Below are 10,545 nucleotides of genomic sequence, written 5' to 3'. Positions count from 1 at the left end.
TATATTAGTATTTATTTCATATACATGTTAGTATTTATTTCATGTATACATACGTGTTAAACATGTTATTAAAAAAAATTTATACAATAAAAAAAATTTGTGCAAAAAAAAAATTGTATAATAAAATACCTATAAGTATTGCACTTAGATAAATGTTTCATAATACTCTATTATAATAATGCTATAATAAATACTAATGTTATAATAATAATTATTATAATAACAGTGTTATAATACTGTTATAACAAAATTCCATATTGCACTCTTAATATATAGCGCTTATTGTTTTCTTGCCTGTTTAGCATTTCTAAATTTTGCTTTTACAAGCCATGCCTTCATAATTGTTTCAATTTCCTTTAATGTTATTGTATTGTTTTTTGCACTGCTTCTGTAAAATAAATTTTATGATATAGTTTTACATATATGTATATATGCATGTGTATATTATAAAATAATATGTACAAATTAAATTAATACTCACTTATTATAGCAGCAGAAATACGTAGTAAAGAAAATTTATTTTTTCCTTTAAATCCTATCCAACTATATTGTTCTGCCACTTTATTAGAAAATAATTGAATCATTATTCTTTTAATAGTATGTTTATACGTAGCTCCACCAATTTTTGATAATTCAATCACCTATTAATGTAAAATAATATATTTATAAAAATATTTATAAAAATTTTATTTTTTTTATATAAATTCTATTTACAAGCATATTAGTATTGTTTTCGTCCGTCAAATACTCTTCTATAGCATTTAATTCGCTAATGTTTTTCAGAGGAAAATCAAATTTTTTTAAAATACTATTTTCATCATCATCTCTTATTAATATTCTATCCTCTTGTGATCCAATCTTTCTTAAAATTATTTGGATATCTTCACATATTTGCGATTGTTTTAAATTAATAATATTTAATTGACGTAAGACTTGTCGTTTGAATGCAATATCTAAAAGAAATTTATAAAGTACATATTATAGAAAATGTTCAATTAATAATAGCATTTCGGTACTTTGGGTGTGTGTGTATGTGGTGTGTGTGTGTGTGTATGTGGTGTGTGTGTGTGCGCGCGCGCGCGTGTGTGTATGTATGTAAGTACAACAAAAGTTACTTAAAATACTTTACCATTCCAGGTTCATCAATATAACGAATATTTTCCTTAATTGTATCATCCTTAGAATACTGAGTTATATTTTTTTGCATGTTACTTGTAATGTTTACAGGTTTTACTGCATTTTTTTTATTGCTATCGCGAATAATCTTTTTTGCATTTGTTCCAAGTGGTTTCGCAGTTATGCACATATTCGCATCTATTTGTAAAATAATATTTAAAAATTTTTATTTTTAAAGATATATTTATTTTTTAAATTATATGTACTTATTTTTAAAGATTATATATATATATATATATATTATTTATTTATAAAATGTTTTTTTTTAATTCAGAATTGAAAAAGTATACCTGTACAATCAGATATAACAGGAAAGTGTATCGAACATCCATCTTCATTGTTCAATGAAATTTCAGTAAATGATACATTTTGTGCTTCACTTGTACTGATGAGAGATTTTTTTTGTGTCTTATTTATTTGTTCCTCGAGATTAGTATCAAAATCCTTTTCTTGTACTTTATTTATTATTTTACATGAAGGTCCTGGATTCATGCGTTTATTGACGTCCTTTTCTAAAACAAAATTATTTTATTTTATGTTTTAAAAATATTTATGAGTGTCTCATAACACGCATTACATCTTTCATGAGCAGAAAAAGTTCTGTAACATTTTGTAATGTTTGTAATAATTAAAATGTATACATTCATTCGCAGATCTTTACATAAATTAATTTCTTGTTAATTATTGCAAAAATTGCAAAATATTTTTCTAGTCAATTTAATCCATGTTTTTTACTGCACGAGTAGTGTGCTATTCCTTTATCGAACACTCTGTGTGTATGCGTGTGTACATTGCATACACACAGGATGTCTAATGAGATGTGTTGTAAAATATTTTTTACATGGATTTTGAAAACTTACTTGTGTTATCAGAATCAGGTAGAGTAGGAAAATCTGCTGAATTTGAAATTTCATCATCCGATGAACTTTTATTAGTTGATGAACTTTGTGATTCGTTTGTATCATAAAGATATTTTTTCTTTTTCCGAATTCTTTTTCTTTCAGGATTTGATGTCAAATCTGATGTGTCTTCTGCTGTACACGTCTTTGCTCTTGCTTTTACTAAATCATCTATAACGAAAGAATGCAATATATAGTATGCGTAATAATTACTTATAAAACAAAAATAAATATGACAACTAAATGTTTTATAACAAATTAATTCTTTAAATATCATTTACTATAGGTACGTCCACTTCCCACTTTTCGAATTTTAAATAATGGCCATACACCGAATACTGGTTTTTCACATACTGCGACAGAATGAATTAATTTTTTGCCAGTGTACCAGTGTACGGTGGCCAATAACACATATCATCATGCACCCATGCGACCGGTACAGCTTCGACTAAATTTTCTTCTATAAAATGTACTACTATCCACTCCATTGGGCAACTATATATCTTATATTCTTATTGTTAGTCTGAAGTCGAAATAATTACAAAACTCTTTTCATTCTCATTTGGTTAACAAAGCTTAACATGCAACACACTTAATAATATTTAATATACTATAACTACTTATATAATATTTAATATAGATTTCTTCTCAATATCGTATTTACATAAGATATATACATTTACACATTTATATTATTAACATAATGTATGAAGGAGAGGAAACACAGCATAAGTATTATTATATGGGAAAATTATCATTTTGTTGGAAATATCTTCCACTAGTGACATAGATAATTCTCCAAGTTCATGTACTGAAAATATATCAAAATTTGAAGATTGAAATGCTTCAGAAATAAAACTTGTTATATTAATAAATTTTTTCCCAATTATGAAGTACTTATTATCTTTTATAGCAAAATTTTCTATCAACATAATACTCTTATCTTTTAAATAACAGCAATTATCTCCAAAACGTGTATTAAACGACACATTATTTATAATCAATTTTTTAAATTGAGCAGAAAAATGTGTCATAGGTAAAGGACCTTCATGATGTTCTAGTACCATTTGCAATTTTATTTTTTTTTGACAGTTTAGTTATCAATATATTTTGTGACTCATGAATACGCTTTACAAGTTGTGCTAATGGATAATGAGATTTTCTAACTAATCGTTTTAGATATTGCATGTAATTTTCAAAAGGAAATGCACTGTAAAGATCTAAAGGTCCAAAAACTTTGCAATCATCAACAACATGAATTAATCCATGTACATTGTGTGAAGTGTATTTTGCTCCATAAATGACTTTAAATTGTTTCACACAATATATTAATAATGAACATGCATATTCTTAATACTTTGTATATAAATTAGCATTAATTAAAATTCTAACAGCAATATGTAAAAATATAAAATGTAAGTATTTTGTGTCAGATGAAAGGATATTTTTTAAAACAACTGGACCACAATACAATAAAAAAAATCTAAATTCAGTTGCTTTCCAGCGTGCAACTTCATTTAAAGACCGGGTTTTTCTTACAAAATCAGGAGGAATACAAGATTTTATTTCAATGAGATAACTTGAAATAGATTGTATGTTGGTTTTTGATAATCTATGTGAAATAGGTCCAAAGAGCCATATATTTATTAGTTTTTTTACTACGCCAAGGCATATTAAATGCATGTCAAGAGGGAAACTTTTTACCATGTTAATCGAAGGTATTGTTTCTAAAATTGATGTTCCTGTATGATGTTCAGGTTGAACTCTATTACAAAAATTTTCATCCGTTCTTTCAAAATAATTTATTTCAAGATAACACACTCTGGCTTTTATATATTTTCCTCTTTGCATACATTTAGTACATGCAAAAAATCCAGTGTGACCTTTGCAAGAAGTAATGAGTGATTTTGCTGGAGCATCACATATAAATGCTTTAATTGCAAATGGTATAGCATGATTATTATAAATAAAACCATCTTCCGATAACTTTATAACTTCATCTGTAAAATCTTGTAAAAACAAATTTACATCATTAGGTTTTTCATAACCATGATAGATACCTATCACAGATACATATTGTGGATATTCAGATATTGAGCATAATATTGGATATATCTGACTACTGGAACTTTTGCTTAAAGGCAAACCATCAATATTAATAAACAAATTAATTTTTTCTGGCTGTTTTTCTAACAAATTAATTAAATTTTGAACTGCAAATTGAATTCCCATGTGTACATAAGTGCCTGAACCTACAGATTTGTAGGGTACATGTCGAGGAGTACAAAGTAAAGTTCTGGGATCTTGAGGCAAAGAAATATTTGTTTCTAATTTTAATAAATTTAATAAACTTCGTAAGGCGTTATGTGAAATATTATATGATATTGCCCATGTGATCGTAATTTATTAATAAAATTATTACTTTGATTATGTAAATTTTGATTTTCTATATTTTGTTGTGATATTGGAGTATCATTTTTAATAACATTATCAGAGTTATCAGAAGATAGGCTATATAAGTCATGTAAAACATTAAAGCAATCTGTATTAAAACAGTCCTCTGTTTTATAAGTACTATTACATTGGAAATCTGTATATTTTGTAATTAAAACATTATCATTTATACAATCAGATTTAGAATTATTACAATTCTCCTGTGATAATGTAAAACATGTTGCGCTTTCTCTTTTAACATTTCTATAAAAAGTCGCTTTACTACGACGTTTCATTATATTTGTTCTTGGAAAAATTAATGTGGGATTCTTAATGATAAATTAATTGTTAAAAGAGCTTGTAAGAAATCAAGGGTTAGAAAATCTATCACTGTAAACAAATAATACAACGTGAGGAAATGATAATAATATTTATTGTTTTTGATAACAATTAATATATACTTACCTTCTCAATAAGAGCTTCTTTTTCTGTACAAGCTTACACACTTTTTATTTATCGTACACTATATACTATGAACGGACTCAACGGACTGTATGTACTTATTAATAAAAGCGGAAAAAAGATAATAAATGATTTCTGAACGCCATCTACATCTTAAATACATTTGAATATTCTGTGAACATTTATGGAATATAAACAATATATTCTTATAGCTGATTTTAACATGTTCTAGGTAGATTTATAGATTATTCTTTATAAACAAGGATATTCTATAGAGATGTATAGATGATTTCTTTGAGAATATTCTCAAAAAAATATTTTTGATGCTACATAGAATATTCATGCAATATTGTGTTATCTGGGATGAGACTGATGATGCTGAAAAAGAAAATAATCCAGTAAATGCAATATTAAAAAATAATAATAAAGATAAATTTTATTAATATATTTATATTTATTTTTAGACCCACCTCTCTCTCTCTCTCTCTGTGTGTGTGTGTGTGTGCGTGTGTGTTGCGTAGTATCTTAAGCATATTAACAATTTGTATTGTATTGATGGAACCAGCAGACCACGTTAATTTTTGCTAATCATTCTTCAATTTTTGGTAATATTCCATATAGGAGGAATCCTTATTAATCTATAGCGTCTTTTAAATTGTAAATTATTATAAAAGGGTTTTAAAGTCCATCACGAATGTATCGTTTTCGTACACGTTCTCTACTTGAAAATCACGATCAATTAATATTTTCAATATCATCAATTTCTTCCATTAATTCCATAATCATTAATAATAAGCTTATCTTAAAGTCATGTACGACTGACTTGAAAACATAACCTTACTTTCTAACAGAGAGAAGGATGAGAGTGGTCATCCCCTCGATTTAGCTGCAACCGGAATTCAAAGCGCCTCTATGTGCACAAAACATGCACATTGAATTACGTAGCCATTTAACCACGGTACGTGGTTCGATTCCGTGCTATGTGCACAGATGAGCGCCGGTAACACGTAGCTGTTAAAGGAGATGAGTTCGAGATCTTGCAGGGCCTTTTCTTTTTTTTTTTTTTTTTTGTACGACTATATTTGTGAATTTAATGAAATCCTTTTAATTATTGTGGAATAAAGAGATAAAATGCATTTCTCAAGCGTACGCGAGAAAATCGAAATTAAAAATACTGAGTGCCATATAAATACGTATGGAATAGAGCGTTATATCGAAGAGCGTGTGGCGTAGCGTTAAGGGGTTAGACCACGTACCGTCGAGGTTAGAAGTTCGATTCTCAAGGAGTAACTTTTTTTTTTAATATTTTTTTATTTTAAATAAATTTTTTTTTACCATAAAATGTAATTCTTACACAAAATAAATGTAAATAACACGATTTATTTACTTATAACACGTATATTACAAAAATGCATTTTTCTTTGCCTCAAAAGGCTGTGAAAAGCCGTCTGTAGAATAGCTGTATGCGATAGGAACTTGTATGATTATCTGTTTAATTAAAAATTATCCGATTTATGTCGTGTTTGGTGTCGTTGAAATCGCAAAAATCTCAATAATCCATTAATATTATTTTTGAATAGATAAAATGCGAAATAAAGGTTTTAGTTTTTCACTTATAAGATGTTTATATTTGTGAATTGCCGTGGATGGGGAAGCCTATTGTTCGAGAGTTTGGAACGTTCTTTGATCTCAATACTCGGGCGCTCGGGCCCGCTTATCTTTTCGAGCTCATCTCACAACTCGTCGTGTGCGAGAGAAAGCGAGACTGCGAGTATAGAGCGAGTGAGAGGACCTATCATCAAAGAACGAATAAATTTTGCAAATTATTTGTATTAATTCGGAATGTTTTTTTTATTTCAGATGGGAACAAAGAGATTTACATTTTATAAAACAAACTATAATAGAACAGGCTTTGACCTTAAATAAATTTGGTTCAAATAATGTTTATAAAAAATATTTGGACAATAAATACGGTAAAGTGTCCGATTTTATCATCGATAAAATGAAGAAAGTATTAAATTCGGTCAATAAAATATAAGAGAAAGTATATTTTTTTTTGGAAAGCCTTATTTTTAAATAATAGTTTAAGTACTTTTTTAGTTAAAAATAAATTAATTAAAATTTTTACTATAAATAAAATAACAAGATATACAAAATACAAACACATATAGGTATAACTAAAATCTTTACTTTCGAAAAGTCACAGTTGTTTTTCGACATATTTGTTGACCAAAAATGTCTCCAAGTAATCTTACAATAAAATACTGCTATTAACAGTGTCCAATAATAATTTAATGGCACTCATTGGTCGTATATATGTATACGTATATATTCACAAATATGTTTCGGCAGTGCAGCGCGTGGCCTTATATCCTTACTCAGCGGAACTCTAACTGCGAGAAAAGACGCCGCGTAGCGGCGAAAGCACAAACGAGTGCACGACTTTACGGACGGTTTTCCGCGAGTGCTTTCGCGCGCAGTCTTGTCTGGCGGTGTAGCATATGTTACAGGCGTTTTACTATGAAAATATAATTGTGGCTTAAAGAGATTCTGAACGCCTTTGTTGTTTTTTTCCTGTTTTATCGTCAAAATGTGATGTTAGATAAACTATAAATCTATTTATTGGCTATACGGATTGTTTTTTACTTAAAATTAGACTAGACCGGATTTCACATTGAATAAAAGAATATAAGTGAATGTTTAGATATCAATTTGGAAGCCTAGTAAACGAGAGTATTTCATTCTACATTTGCATGTGTACACGAAAATGTAGGATGAGTTTTCTCATTTACTAGGCTTCCAAATTGATATCTAAACATACACTTATATTTCTTTATCCAATGCCAAATCTGGCCTGGTCTTATTTTGTATGAACAAACTGCCAATAAAAAGAATAACCTATTTATACTTTATCTAACCTCACATTTTTGTCGATAAAACAGGAAAAAAACAAACTCACCCCAGCATCCCCTTAAGGGGATGCCGGAACGTTGGCCGAACTCCGACGGGTTAGCGCCCTCATTTGAGAGGAACTAAAATTGTCGATAATTACCGACAATTTTAATTCCGCTATTATCGACAGTAATATATATATGTCAAAAAGCCATTTTAGTGTGTTCAACATATTGAAATCAGACAACATAATATATTTTTACTGTCAAATCATCTCGCACACGCATCTAAGCGTGTCAATGACAATAAAACATACATATATAAATGTGTCTCTTTATGACATAGTTGAACACAATTTTAATATTGCTCTTTTATATATTTTGATGATATATGCATATTTTCATGTATTTTTCAAAGAAAATATACAATCTACTATATATATATATATATATATATATATATATACAAGGTGGTTCAAAAGTCCGGCAACGGTCAATTATGTCCAAGAAATAGTGGTCTTATGAATAAAATATAAAAATTGCAGGGTTCAACCCGGGAAAAATTTTTTATATATAATTATATCTAAATAATTATATAATTATACATAATTATATGTGAAATATGTTCATTTTATATATAATTAAATTTATTTATATATAAATTATAAAGTTCATGTATAATCTCATGTCAAGTTATATATGAAACATTATATATATTTATATATGTGAATACTTATTTATTATATATACAATATATATATATATATATATTTATATAAGTATATGTATATAAAAAGCTCTTTTATCTAATTATATATAGACATATTTCATATTTAATTTTGCAATTATATGTATAATTTTATATATTTCTATATAATTTTATATTGTTATATATAAAAATTGTTTCTAGGAAAAATAAGATATTTTATGGTGACCTTGACTTTGACGTAGGGGTCAAATTTAGAGGTCATTTCAAGATCAACTTTTATTAAACAAAACCCTCTATTTTTATTAGATATTCTTGTAGCTTATCTCGAGAATTTTCCAAAACACTAATAAAATATTTTTTGATGTACTTATTGAGTTATAAAGGTTTGAAGTGAACAATTCTTTTATAAAATTGACAATATCTTGTAAAACATTCAATTTTCATTATACATTTATACTTTTTATGCACGGAATAATAAGACCAATCAATAGGTAAAGAAAACACAGTTGCAAAAGACGTATGTAGTTTTCAAGAAGCAACTGCCCAGCAAACATTATAATTGCTATATAACACGTAAATAACGTGCATGTAACATGTAACATACACGTTAGTTGTAATTTCCCACTTATGGATTCTATTATTTATTGTAATTATAGATAGGATAGTGACTTAGCGAAAGATTATCTTTCGGCATCCTACAATATCGATGCTATCTGGGATGTAATTACAATATATAAATAACATATGTCATATTACAAATGTTACATCTATGAATGAGAAATTACCGTATATGTTACATGTAACATGCACGTTATATAGTATTATATACATGTAACATAGCAGCTATATTTTGTGTTTGCTGAGTGCATTTTCTTTACACCAAATTGGTCTCATTATTATGTGCATAAAAATAAAAAGTATGATAACGTAAAACTGAATATTTTACAAAGATATAATTTTATGTCAAACAATTGTTTCGAATCTTTATAATTCAAAAAGTACTTCATGAAAAAATGTTTTATTATAATGCTTTGGAAAGCTGTTGAGATAAGCTACAAGAATATCTAATAAAAAATAAAAGTTTTTAAAAAGTTGACCTATAAATGATATCAAAATTTGACACCTAGGTAAAAGTCAACACCTTTAGTATTTTTTTCATAAGACCACTATTTTCGGAGATAATTGGCCATTGCCAGATTTTTTAATCACCATGTACATATTATATATATGTTTATGCATGGATATATGCATCTATATACATGTATATATATGTATATATTTCTTACATATATAAATGCATGCATAAATGCATACATATACATATACAAATACATATACACATACATGTATACACATACGTGTATGGTATAAGCATACGTGTATGGTACGTATATTGATATTACCTGTAATTTTCTATAAATTACAATGTATGCAGTACGCACAATTCGCTTTTCTTCTCTTATCAATAATTGAGAAAATAGCAAATATATTCAAATAACTAGCTGTATATTTTTATATAATATAACAGAATATTATATAATATACAAAACATTTTTATGCATATATAGAATGAAATGGGCCCCTCCATCGCCCATTCCCGTGAGAACGCAACCATAATATATGTATTTTTTTCGTCTCTCCGATTTTTGCAAATGAGACATTTGTATTAGACACTTTTTTGCAACAATATTTATTAGAATTACACATTTCTAGTATAATGATAAAATTTTATTAGTTAGGAAAAAGTGACAGTTTATTTTCTGCTATTATTTTTAAGAAATGTTGTCTTATACGTTTAACATCAGCAGAATATGTCTCATTACAAGGATTTTCTCCTAAAGCTATAGTTGTAGCAAATGCGGCAGCAAAGATTCCACAACATATACCATCAGGTTGTGTTTAAACGTTTTCAAATATTATATTATTTTTATTTATTTGTGGATAACGGCGATAAATGTAATTTTTTTCTTTAGCC

The 10,545-nt window shown here is 27.4% G+C and overlaps 1 pseudogene; it reads right to left on the bottom strand.

Moving 5' to 3' along the window:
* Window positions 1–2,770: 2,770 nt before the first annotated feature.
* On the bottom strand, window positions 2,771–4,053 carry LOC146720809 (uncharacterized; annotated as a pseudogene).
* Between the last annotated feature and the right edge of the window lie 6,492 nt (window positions 4,054–10,545).

Source organism: Nylanderia fulva, unplaced genomic scaffold, assembly GCF_048542155.1.
Source record: "Nylanderia fulva isolate GAGA-0341 unplaced genomic scaffold, ASM4854215v1 Scaffold601, whole genome shotgun sequence".
Classification (NCBI taxonomy): domain Eukaryota; kingdom Metazoa; phylum Arthropoda; class Insecta; order Hymenoptera; family Formicidae; genus Nylanderia; species Nylanderia fulva.
This window is presented reverse-complemented; position numbering and strand designations above follow the sequence as displayed.